Source organism: Leucoraja erinacea, unplaced genomic scaffold (assembly GCF_028641065.1).
Source record: "Leucoraja erinacea ecotype New England unplaced genomic scaffold, Leri_hhj_1 Leri_65S, whole genome shotgun sequence".
NCBI lineage: Eukaryota > Metazoa > Chordata > Chondrichthyes > Rajiformes > Rajidae > Leucoraja > Leucoraja erinaceus.
The window spans coordinates 560,001-570,000 of record NW_026576575.1 but is presented as its reverse complement, the minus strand read 5'-3'; the positions used below and the strand labels follow the sequence as shown (position 1 = coordinate 570,000).

The 10,000-nt window shown below is 49.5% G+C and overlaps 1 pseudogene; it reads left to right on the top strand.

Annotated features, from left to right (window-relative positions):
* The window catches only part of LOC129694425 (gamma-aminobutyric acid type B receptor subunit 1-like), a 50,066-nt pseudogene that overhangs the window by 25,396 nt on the left and 14,670 nt on the right, over positions 1-10,000 (top strand).

Sequence of the window (10,000 nt, the reverse complement as noted above, 5' to 3'; positions counted from 1 at the left end):
GTTCTTCTGTTTCCTCCCACACTCCAAAGACAACAGATGATAGGTAAGAGGAGGCCATTCGGCCCTTCGAGCCAGCACCGCCATTCAATGAGTACCCCGTTCCTGCCTTCTCCCCATATCCCCTGACTCCGCTATGTTTAAGAGCCCTATCTAGCTCTCTCTTGAAAGCATCCAGAGAACCGACCTCCACCTGAGGCGGAGAATTCCACAGACTCGCCACTCTCTGTGAGAAAAAGTGTTTCCTCTTCTCCGTTCTAAATGGCCGACCCCTTATTCTTAAACTGTGGCCCCTGGTTCTGGACTCCCCCAACATCGGGAACATGTTTCCTGCCTCTAGCGTGTCCAAACCCCTTAATAATCTTGTATGTTTCAATGAGATGACCTCTCATCCTTCTAAACTCCAGAGTGTACAAGCCCAGCCGCTCTATTCTCTCAGCATATGACAGACATCCTTCCCGATGTTGGGGGAGTCCAGAACCAGCTACACACAGTTTAAGAATAAGGGATAAGCCATTTAGAACAGAGATGAGGAAACAATTTTGGGTGGAGGCCGGTTCTCTGGATACTTTCAAGAGAGAGCTAGATATGGCTCTTAAAGATAGTGGAGTCAGGGGATATTCAATGTGATCATGGCTGATCAGAATTCCACAGACTCACAACTCTGTGAGAAAAAGTGTTTCCTCGTCTCCGTTCTAAATGGCTTACCCCTTATTCTTAAACTGTGTGTGTGGCCCCTGGTTCTGAACTCCCCCAACACCGGGAACTCAGCGGGACAGGCAACATCTCTGGAGAGAAGGAATGGGTGACGTTTCAGGTCTAGACATATCTATCGGGAGAGGAGAGTTGAGTTTAGAGATACAGCACGGAAACAGGCCCTTTGGCCCACCGAGTCCGCGCCGACCAGCGATCCCCGCACACTAACACCATCCTACACACATTGGGGACAAGTTAAATGTAAATGGTAGGGAATTGAAGAATACAGTTGAACAGAGGGATCTGGCTATAACCGTGCATAGTTCCTTGAAGGTGGAATCTCATATAGATAGGGTGGTAAAGAAAGCTTTTGGTATGCTAGCCTTTATAAATCAGAGCATGGAGTATAGAAGCTGGGATGTAATGTTAAAATTGTACAAGGCATTGGTGAGGCCAAATCTGGAGTATGGTGTACAATTTTGATCGCCCAATTATAGGAAGGATGTCAACAAAATAGAGAGAGTACAGAGGAGATTTACTAGAATGTTGCCTGGGTTTCAACAACTAAGTTACAGAGATAGGTTGAATAAGTTAGGTCTTTATTCTCTGGAGCGCAGAAGGTTAAGGGGGGACCTGATAGAGGTCTTTAAAATGATGAGAGGGATAGACAGAGTTGATGTGGACAAGCTTTTCCCTTTGAGAATAGGGAAGATTCAAACAAGAGGACATGACTTCAGAATTAAGGGACAGAAGTTTAGGGGTAATATGAGGGGGAACTTCTTTACTCAGAGAGTGGTAGCGGTGTGGAATGAGCTTCCAGTGGAAGTGGTGGAGGCAGGTTCATTGGTATCATTTAAAAATAAATTGGATAGGCATATGGATGAGAAGGGAATGGAGGGTATGGTACGAGTGCAGGCAGGTGGGACTAAGGGGAAAAAACAATTTGTTCGGCACGGACTTGTAGGGCCGAGATGGCCTGTTTCCGTGCTGTAATTGTTGTATGGTTATATGGTTATAAGTTACACTTTATACCGAAGCCGATACACCTACAGATTCGTACGTCTCTCGGGAGTGTGGGAGGAAACCGGAGCACCCGGAGAAAACCCACGGGGAGAGCGTGCAAACTCCGTACAGACAGCGCCCGTGGTCGGGATGGAACCCGGGTCTCTGGCGCTGTGAGGCAGCAACTCTACCGCTGTGCAACTGTGCAAAATAAATCAAACTCCAGCTATTACAGATTGAATCTGTTGAAGGGATTCTAATGTACTATAGGGTGGGAGAGAGAGACAGAGAGGGCAGAACTGGGAGTTGCAATTGGAGTCTAATGAAGAAGGTTTGGGAGTTTATATATAGTCGAGGTGTTGCTGCGAGAATCTAATTGAGAGGAGAGAGATCTTACACTGAATCACCTTTCTCATCAGGTTCCTGTCTGTGAAGTCCTGAGAGGCCAAAATGTTCTGTAGAATGGTGTTAAAATGCTTGTTTATTCATAGAGTGTGGAAACAGGCCCTTCAGCCCAACTTGCCCATACCGGCCAACATGTCCCAGCTACACTAGTCATAGAGTGATACAGTGTGGAAACAGGCCCTTTGGCCCAACGTGCCCACACCGGCCAACATGTCCCATCTACACTAGTCCCACCTGCCTGCGTTTGGCCCGTATCCCTCCAAACCTGTCCTATCCATGTTCCCGATGTTGGGGGAGTCCAGAACCAGGGGCCACAGTTTAAGAATAAGGGGTAAGCCATTTAGGACGAATACGAGGAAACACTTTTTCTCACAGAGAGTGGTGAGTCTGTGGAATTCTCTGCCTCAGAGGGCGGTGGAGGCCGGTTCTCTGGATGCTTTCGAGAGAGAGTTAGATAGGGCTCTTAAAGATAGCGGGGTCAGGAGATATGGGGAGAATGCAGGAGGCACGTGCCGTGAGTGATTACTCAGGGTAGGCAGTCAGTCGGCTTTTAAAAATATCTTAAACCACGCATGCGCAGATTGTTCTCTCCGTAAAAATAAAAAAATTAAAAATAAGTAACAATTCAAATTTCCCAAGGCTATTAAATCTCCTTCATTTTTGAATTAATGGGTGGGGGTGGAGGATGAAGGCAGGTGGAGAGATGGTGGGAAAAAACGTGAGCACACCGTGACGTTGAATAAGTTGTCATCTTATTGAATTACAACACTTGTTCGTGACCAATTGGGGGGGATAGTTCCTTTCTCAGCGTGTGGAGAGTCTGGCCAGGGGTTAAAGTTGTGGGGAGGGCAGGAGCGTTGAGAAGGAGGGGGTCGGGGATCATGTCAGTAACTCACTCACTCACCGCTGCCTCGACGCTCCGCGCACGGACAGCAGAACTGGCCGCCACTTCAGCGCCTTCTGCCGGCCCGCTCACCTCAGGCAGTGCTCTCCGTCTGAACACCTCTCACCTGCCGCTCGCCGGCTTTGCCCATGCCAGCCGCTTCCCGCAAATCCTTAAATTCCCACAGCCGTTAACCTCGATTGGTCCCTTGACCGCGCTGTCGGGAATTTATGGATCTGCGGGAAGTGGCTGACATGAGTGAGGCCGGCGAGCGGCAGGAGAGATGTTCTCAGACGGAGAGGTGTGCGGGGACCGGCAGAAGGGATAGTCTGGTCACGGTGGCCGCTTGCAACCTCCCGAGCTAATTCATTCCCCGCCCACACTGCAATAGCTCCGTGCCCGGAGCGTCGAAAGTGGGACTCTGAACCCGATCCTCTCCTTCACAATGCTCCTGCCCTCCCCGTAACTTTACCCTGGGCCAGACTCCCCAAACATTGTAAACGGAGCTCCCCCCCCCCCCCTCCCCCCTGGGAAATACGGTATTTAAAAACATATAGCACCAAGAGATGTACTTACCATATTATCGGTACATCTACTCCATTCTTCTTTTTTTCTTTCTAAAGATACTCTTAAAATAATGACAATCCATATTTGAAAAACCCGCCAAGAAATTTGCGCTGCGCGTTTGCAGGAGGCTGTAAAGGCAGAATTTCAGCTGCCTTGGTATGTTGGCATTCATAGCAAAAGGATTTGAGTATAAGAGCAGGGAGGTTCTACTGCAGTTGTACAGGGTCTTGGTGAGACCACACCTGGATTATTGCGTACAGTTTTGGTCTCCTAATCTGAGGAAAGACATTCTTGCCATAGAGGGAGTGCAGAGAAGGTTCACCAGACTGATTCCTGGGATGGCAGGACTTTCATATAAAGAAAGACTGGATAGACTTGGCTTGTACTCGCTAGAATTTAGGAGATTGAGGGGGGATCTTATAGAAATGTACAAAATTCTTAAAGGGTTGGACAGGCTAGATGCAGGAAGATTATTCCCGATTTTGGGGAAGTCCAGAACAAGGGGTCACAGTTCAAGGATAAGAGGGAAGTCTTTTAGGAACAAAATGAGAAAAACATTTTTTTCACACACAGTGAGTGGTGAATCTCTGGAACTCTCTGCCACAGAAGGTAGTTGAAGTCAAAGTTCATTGGCTATATTTAAGAGGGAGTTAGATGTGGCCCTTGTGGCTAAAGGGATCAGGGGGTATGGAGAGAAGGCAGGGATGGGATACTGAGTTGGATGATCAGCCATGATCATATTGAATGGCGGTGCAGTCTCGAAGGGCCGAATGGCCTCTACTCCTGCACCTGTTGTCTATGTTTCTATATTTCTGTGTTTCAGCCCCGCTTGTCATTGACGGGTTGAGGCAGCGCCAACGGCACGTGGGCTGTACAGACCCTCGCGTGTTACAAGTGCTGCGGGCGGGTGAAAGGCACGGGGAATTTGCACGCCCCTCTCCCTGTCTCCCACCGTGGCGCCAGTGTTGACCTCTCTCACGTATTCTCTCTCCCCGCCGCTCTGTCCGCAGGTGGCGTGCCGCCGGCCGATCACACCAAGGTCATCCCCACCTTCCGGTACCTCTCCCAGAAGCTCTTTGTGTCCGTCTCCATTCTGGCCGGACTCGGGATTGTGCTGGGAATTTCCTGCCTCACCTTCAATGTCTACAACAGCAACGTGAGGTGAGTCAACGGACAATGGTCCAATGGTCAATGGTCAATGGTCAATTATCAATGGTCAATGGCCAATTAATTTGACAGAGAGTGAGAGAAAGAGAGAAAGAAAGAGAGAGAGAGAGATAGAGAGGGAGAGAGAGAGAGAGAGATAGAGAGGGAGAGAGAGAGAGAGAGAGCCTTTAATAAGGTCCCGCACGGGAGACTGGTGACTAGAATGAGGGCACATGGTATTGAGGGAGGGTGTTGACATGGATAGAAAATTGGTTGGCAGACAGGAAGCAAAGAGTAGGAGTGAACGGGTCCTTTTCAGAATGGCAAGCAGTGGCGAGTGGAGTGCCGCAAGGCTCGGTGTTGGGGCCGCGACTGTTTACCATATATTTCAATAGAGAGTTAGATAGAGCTCTAGGGGCTAGTGGAGTCATGGGATATGGGGAGAAGGCAGGCACGGGTTATTGATTGGGGACGATCAGCTATGATCACAATAAATGGCGGTGCTGGCTCGAAGGGCCAAATGGCCTCCTGCACCTATTTTCTATGTTCAATTGTTCAATGGTCAATGGTCCAATGGTCAATGGTCCAATGGTCAATGGTCCAATGGTCAATGGTCCAATGGTCAATGATCCAATGGTCAATGATCCAATGGTCAAATGGTCAATGGTCCAATGGTCAATGATCCAATGGTCAATGATCCAATGGTCAGTGGTCCAATGGTCCAATGGTCAATGATCCAATGGTCAATGATCCAATGGTCAATGGCCAATGGTCAATGGTCCAATGGTCAATGATCCAATGGTCAATGATCCAATGGTCAATGATCCAATGGTCAGTGGTCCAATGGTCAATGGTCCAATGGTCAATGATCCAATGGTCAATGATCCAATGGTCAATGGTCCAATGGTCCAATGGTCAATGGTCCAATGGTCAATGGTCCAATGGTCAATGATCCAATGGTCAATGATCCAATGGTCAATGGTCAATGGTCCAATGGTCCAATGGTCCAATGGTCAATGGTCCAATGGTCAATGGTCAATGGTCCAATGGTCAATGGTCCAATGGTCCAATGGTCAATGGTCCAATGGTCAATGGTCCAATGGTCAATGATCCAATGGTCAATGATCAATGGTCCAATGGTCCCAATGGTCAATAGTCCAATGGTCAATAGTCCAATGGTCAATAGTCCAATGGTCAATGGTCCAATGGTCCAATGGTCAATAGTCAATGGTCAATGGTCCAATGGTCAATGGTCCAATGGTCAATGGTCCAATGGTCAATGGTCCAATGGTCAATGGTCCAATGGTCCAATGGTCAATGGTCCAATGGTCCAATGGTCAATGGTCAAATGGTCAATGGTCCAATGGTCCAATGGTCAATGATCCAATGGTCAATGATCAATGATCCAATGGTCAATGGTCCAATGATCCAATGGTCCAATGGTCAATGATCAATGATCCAATGGTCAATGATCCAATGGTCCAATGATCCAATGGTCAATGATCAATGATCCAATGGTCCAATGATCCAATGGTCAATGATCAATGATCCAATGGTCCAATGATCCAATGGTCAATGATCAATGATCCAATGATCCAATGGTCAATGGTCCAATGGTCAATGATCCAATGATCCAATGATCCAATGGTCAATGGTCCAATGGTCAATGATCCAATGATCCAATGGTCAATGGTCCAATGGTCAATGATCCAATGGTCAATGATCCAATGGTCAATGGTCCAATGGTCAATGATCCAATGGTCAATGGTCCAATGGTCAATGGTCCAATGGTCAATGGTCAATGGTCAATGATGAATGGTCATTGGATAGAAGTTCAGGACTGCTCTCTAGTTGTTGGTAGGATGGTCCAGCTGTTATCAACCAACCTTCTTACACAAAGGGTGGTGGGTGGGTGGAGTGACTTGCCGGAGGAGGTAGTTGAGGCAGGAACAAACGCAACGTTTAAGAAACATTTAGACAGGTACGTGGATAGGACAGGTTTGGAGGGATATGGGCCAAACGCAGGCCGGTGGGACTAGTGTAGATGGGACATGTTGGCCGGTGTGGGCAGGTTGGGTCAAAGGGCCTGTTTCCACACTGTATCACTCTAACTGTACTGACAGTAAGTGTGCAAGTACAGCAGGCAGTGAAGAAAGCTAATGGAATGTTGGCCTTCATAACAAAAGGATTTCAGTATAGGAGTAAAGAGGTTCTACTGCAGTTGTACAGGGCTCTGGTGAGACCACATCTGGAGTATTGTGTACAGTTTTGGTCTTCTAATTTGAGGAAGGACATCCTTGTGATCGAGGCAGTGCAGCGTAGGTTCACGAGATTGATCCCTGGGATGGCGGGACTGTCATATGAGGAAAGATTGAAAAGACTAGGCTTGTATTCACTGGAGTTTAGAAGGATGAGGGGGATCTTATAGAAACATATAAAATTAAAAAAGGACTGGACAAGCTAGATGCAGGAAAAATGTTCCCAATGTTGGGCGAGTCCAGAACCAGGGGCCACAGTCTTAGAATAAAGGGGAGGTCATTTAAGACTGAGGTGAGAAAAAACTTTTTCACCCAGAGAGTTGTGAATTTGTGGAATTCCCTGCCACAGAGGGCAGTGGAGACCAAGTCACTGGATGGATTTAAGAGAGAGTTAGATAGAGCTCTAGGGGCTAGTGGAGTCAAGGGATATGGGGAGCAGGCAGGCACGGGTTATTGATAGGGGACGATCAGCCATGATCACAATGAATGGCGGTGCTGGCTCGAAGGTTGTTGCTGTTGTTGACACTATTGCAGTTGGTGGCACTGGAGTTGTTGCATTGTTTATGGCACTGATGCATTTGTTGGCAACGTTGCAGTTGTCATTGATTGCTAGCACTGTTGCAGCTGTTGGAGTTGATGGAGTTTCAGACAGTGTTGCAGTTGTTGCGGCCAGTATTGCAGTTGTTGCGGGCAGTGTTGCAGTTGTTGCGGGCAGTGTTGCAGTTGTTGCGGGCAGTGTTGCAGTTGTTGCGGGCAGTGTTGCAGTTGTTGCGGGCAGTGTTGCAGTTGCGGGCAGTGTTGCAGTTGTTGCGGGCAGTGTTGCAGTTGTTGCGGGCAGTGTTGCAGTTGTTGCGGGCAGTGTTGCAGTTGTTGCTGGCAGTATTGCAGTTGTTGCGGGCAGTGTTGCAGTTGTTGCTGCCAGTGTTGCAGTTGTTGCGCCAGTGGCAGTTGTTGCGGGCAGTGTTGCAGTTGTTGCTGGCAGTGTTGCAGTTGTTGCTGGCAGTATTGCAGTTGTTGCGGGCAGTGTTGCAGTTGTTGCTGCCAGTATTGCAGTTGTTGCGGGCAGTGTTGCAGTTGTTGCGGGCCAGTGTTGCAGTTGTTGCTGCAGTGTTGCAGTTGTTTGCGGGCAGTGTTGCAGTTGTTGCTGACAGTGTTGCAGTTGTTGCGGGCAGTGTTGCAGTTGTTGCTGCCAGTATTGCAGTTGTTGCGGGCAGTGTTGCAGTTGTTGCTGCCAGTATTGCAGTTGTTGCTGCCAGTGTTGCTGTTGTTGCGGGCAGTGTTGCAGTTGTTGCGGGCAGTGTTGCAGTTGTTGCTGGCAGTGTTGCAGTTGTTGCTGGCAGTGTTGCAGTTGTTGCGGCCAGTATTGCTGTTGTTGCGGGCAGTGTTGCTGTTGTTGCGGGCAGTGTTGCTGTTGTTGCGGGCAGTGTTGCAGTTGTTGCGGGCAGTGTTGCAGTTGTTGCGGGCAGTGTTGCAGTTGTTGCGGGCAGTGTTGCAGTTGTTGCGGGCAGTGTTGCAGTTGTTGCTGCCAGTATTGCAGTTGTTGCGGGCAGTGTTGCAGTTGTTGCTGGCAGTGTTGCAGTTGTTGCTGCCAGTATTGCAGTTGTTGCGGGCAGTGTTGCAGTTGTTGCTGCCAGTATTGCAGTTGTTGCGGGCAGTGTTGCAGTTGTTGCGGGCAGTGTTGCAGTTGTTGCGGGCAGTGTTGCAGTTGTTGCGGGGCAGTGTTGCTGTTGTTTGCGGGCAGTGTTGCTGTTGTGTTGCGGGCAGTGTTGCAGTTGTTGCAGCAGTGTTGCTGTTGTTGCTGGCAGTGTTGCAGTTGTTGCGGGCAGTGTTGCAGTGTTGCGGGCAGTGTTGCAGTTGTTGCGGCCAGTGTTGCAGTTGTTGCTGCCAGTGTTGCAGTTGTTGCGGCCAGTGTTGCAGTTGTTGCTGCCAGTTGTTGCTGGCAGTGTTGCAGTTGTTGCGGGCAGTGTTGCAGTTGTTGCGGGTATTGCAGTTGTTGCGGGCAGTGTTGCAGTGTTGCAGTGTGTTGCGCCAGTGTTGCAGTTGTTGCTGCCAGTGTTGCAGTGTTGTTGCTGCAGTGTTGCAGTTGTTGCTGCAGTGTTGCAGTGTTGCGGGCAGTGTTGCAGTTGTTGCGGGCAGTGTTGCAGTTGTTGCGGGCAGTGTTGCAGTTGTTGCGGGCAGTGTTGCAGTTGTTGCGGGCAGTGTTGCAGTTGTTGCGGGCAGCGTTGCAGTTGTTGCGGGCAGTGTTGCAGTTGTTGCGGGCAGTGTTGCAGTTGTTGCGGGCAGTGTTGCTGTTGTTGCGGGCAGTGTTGCAGTTGTTGCTGGCAGTGTTGCAGTTGTTGCAGGGCAGTGTTGCAGTTGTTGCGGGCAGTGTTGCAGTTGTTGCGGGCAGTGTTGCAGTTGTTGCGGGCAGTGTTGCAGTTGTTGCGGGCAGTGTTGCAGTTGTTGCGGCAGTGTTTGCAGTGTTGCTGTTGCTGTTGTTGCGGGCAGTGTTGCAGTTGTTGCGGGCAGTGTTGCAGTTGTTGCGGGCAGTGTTGCAGTTGTTGCGGGCAGTGTTGCAGTTGTTGCGGGCAGTGTTGCAGTTGTTGCTGCCAGTATTGCAGTTGTTGTGGGCAGTGTTGCAGTTGTTGCTGCCAGTATTGCAGTTGTTGCTGCCAGTGTTGCAGTTGTTGCTGGGAGTATTGCAGTTGTTGCTGCCAGTGTTGCGGTTGTTGCTGCCAGTATTTCCGTTGTTGCTGGCAGTGTTGCAGTTGTTGCGGGCAGTGTTGCAGTTGTTGCGGGCAGTGTTGCAGTTGTTGCGGGCAGTGTTGCAGTTGTTGCGGGCAGTGTTGCAGTTGTTGCGGGCAGTGTTGCAGTTGTTGCGGGCAGTGTTGCAGTTGTTGCGGGCAGTGTTGGAGTTGTTGCTGCCGGTATTGCAGTTGTTGCTGGCAGTATTGCAGTTGTTGCTGCCAGTATTGCAGTTGTTGCGGCAGTATTGCAGTTGTTGCGGGCAGTATTGCAGTTGTTGCGGCCAGTGTTGCAGTTGTTGCGGGCAGTGTTGCAGTTGTTG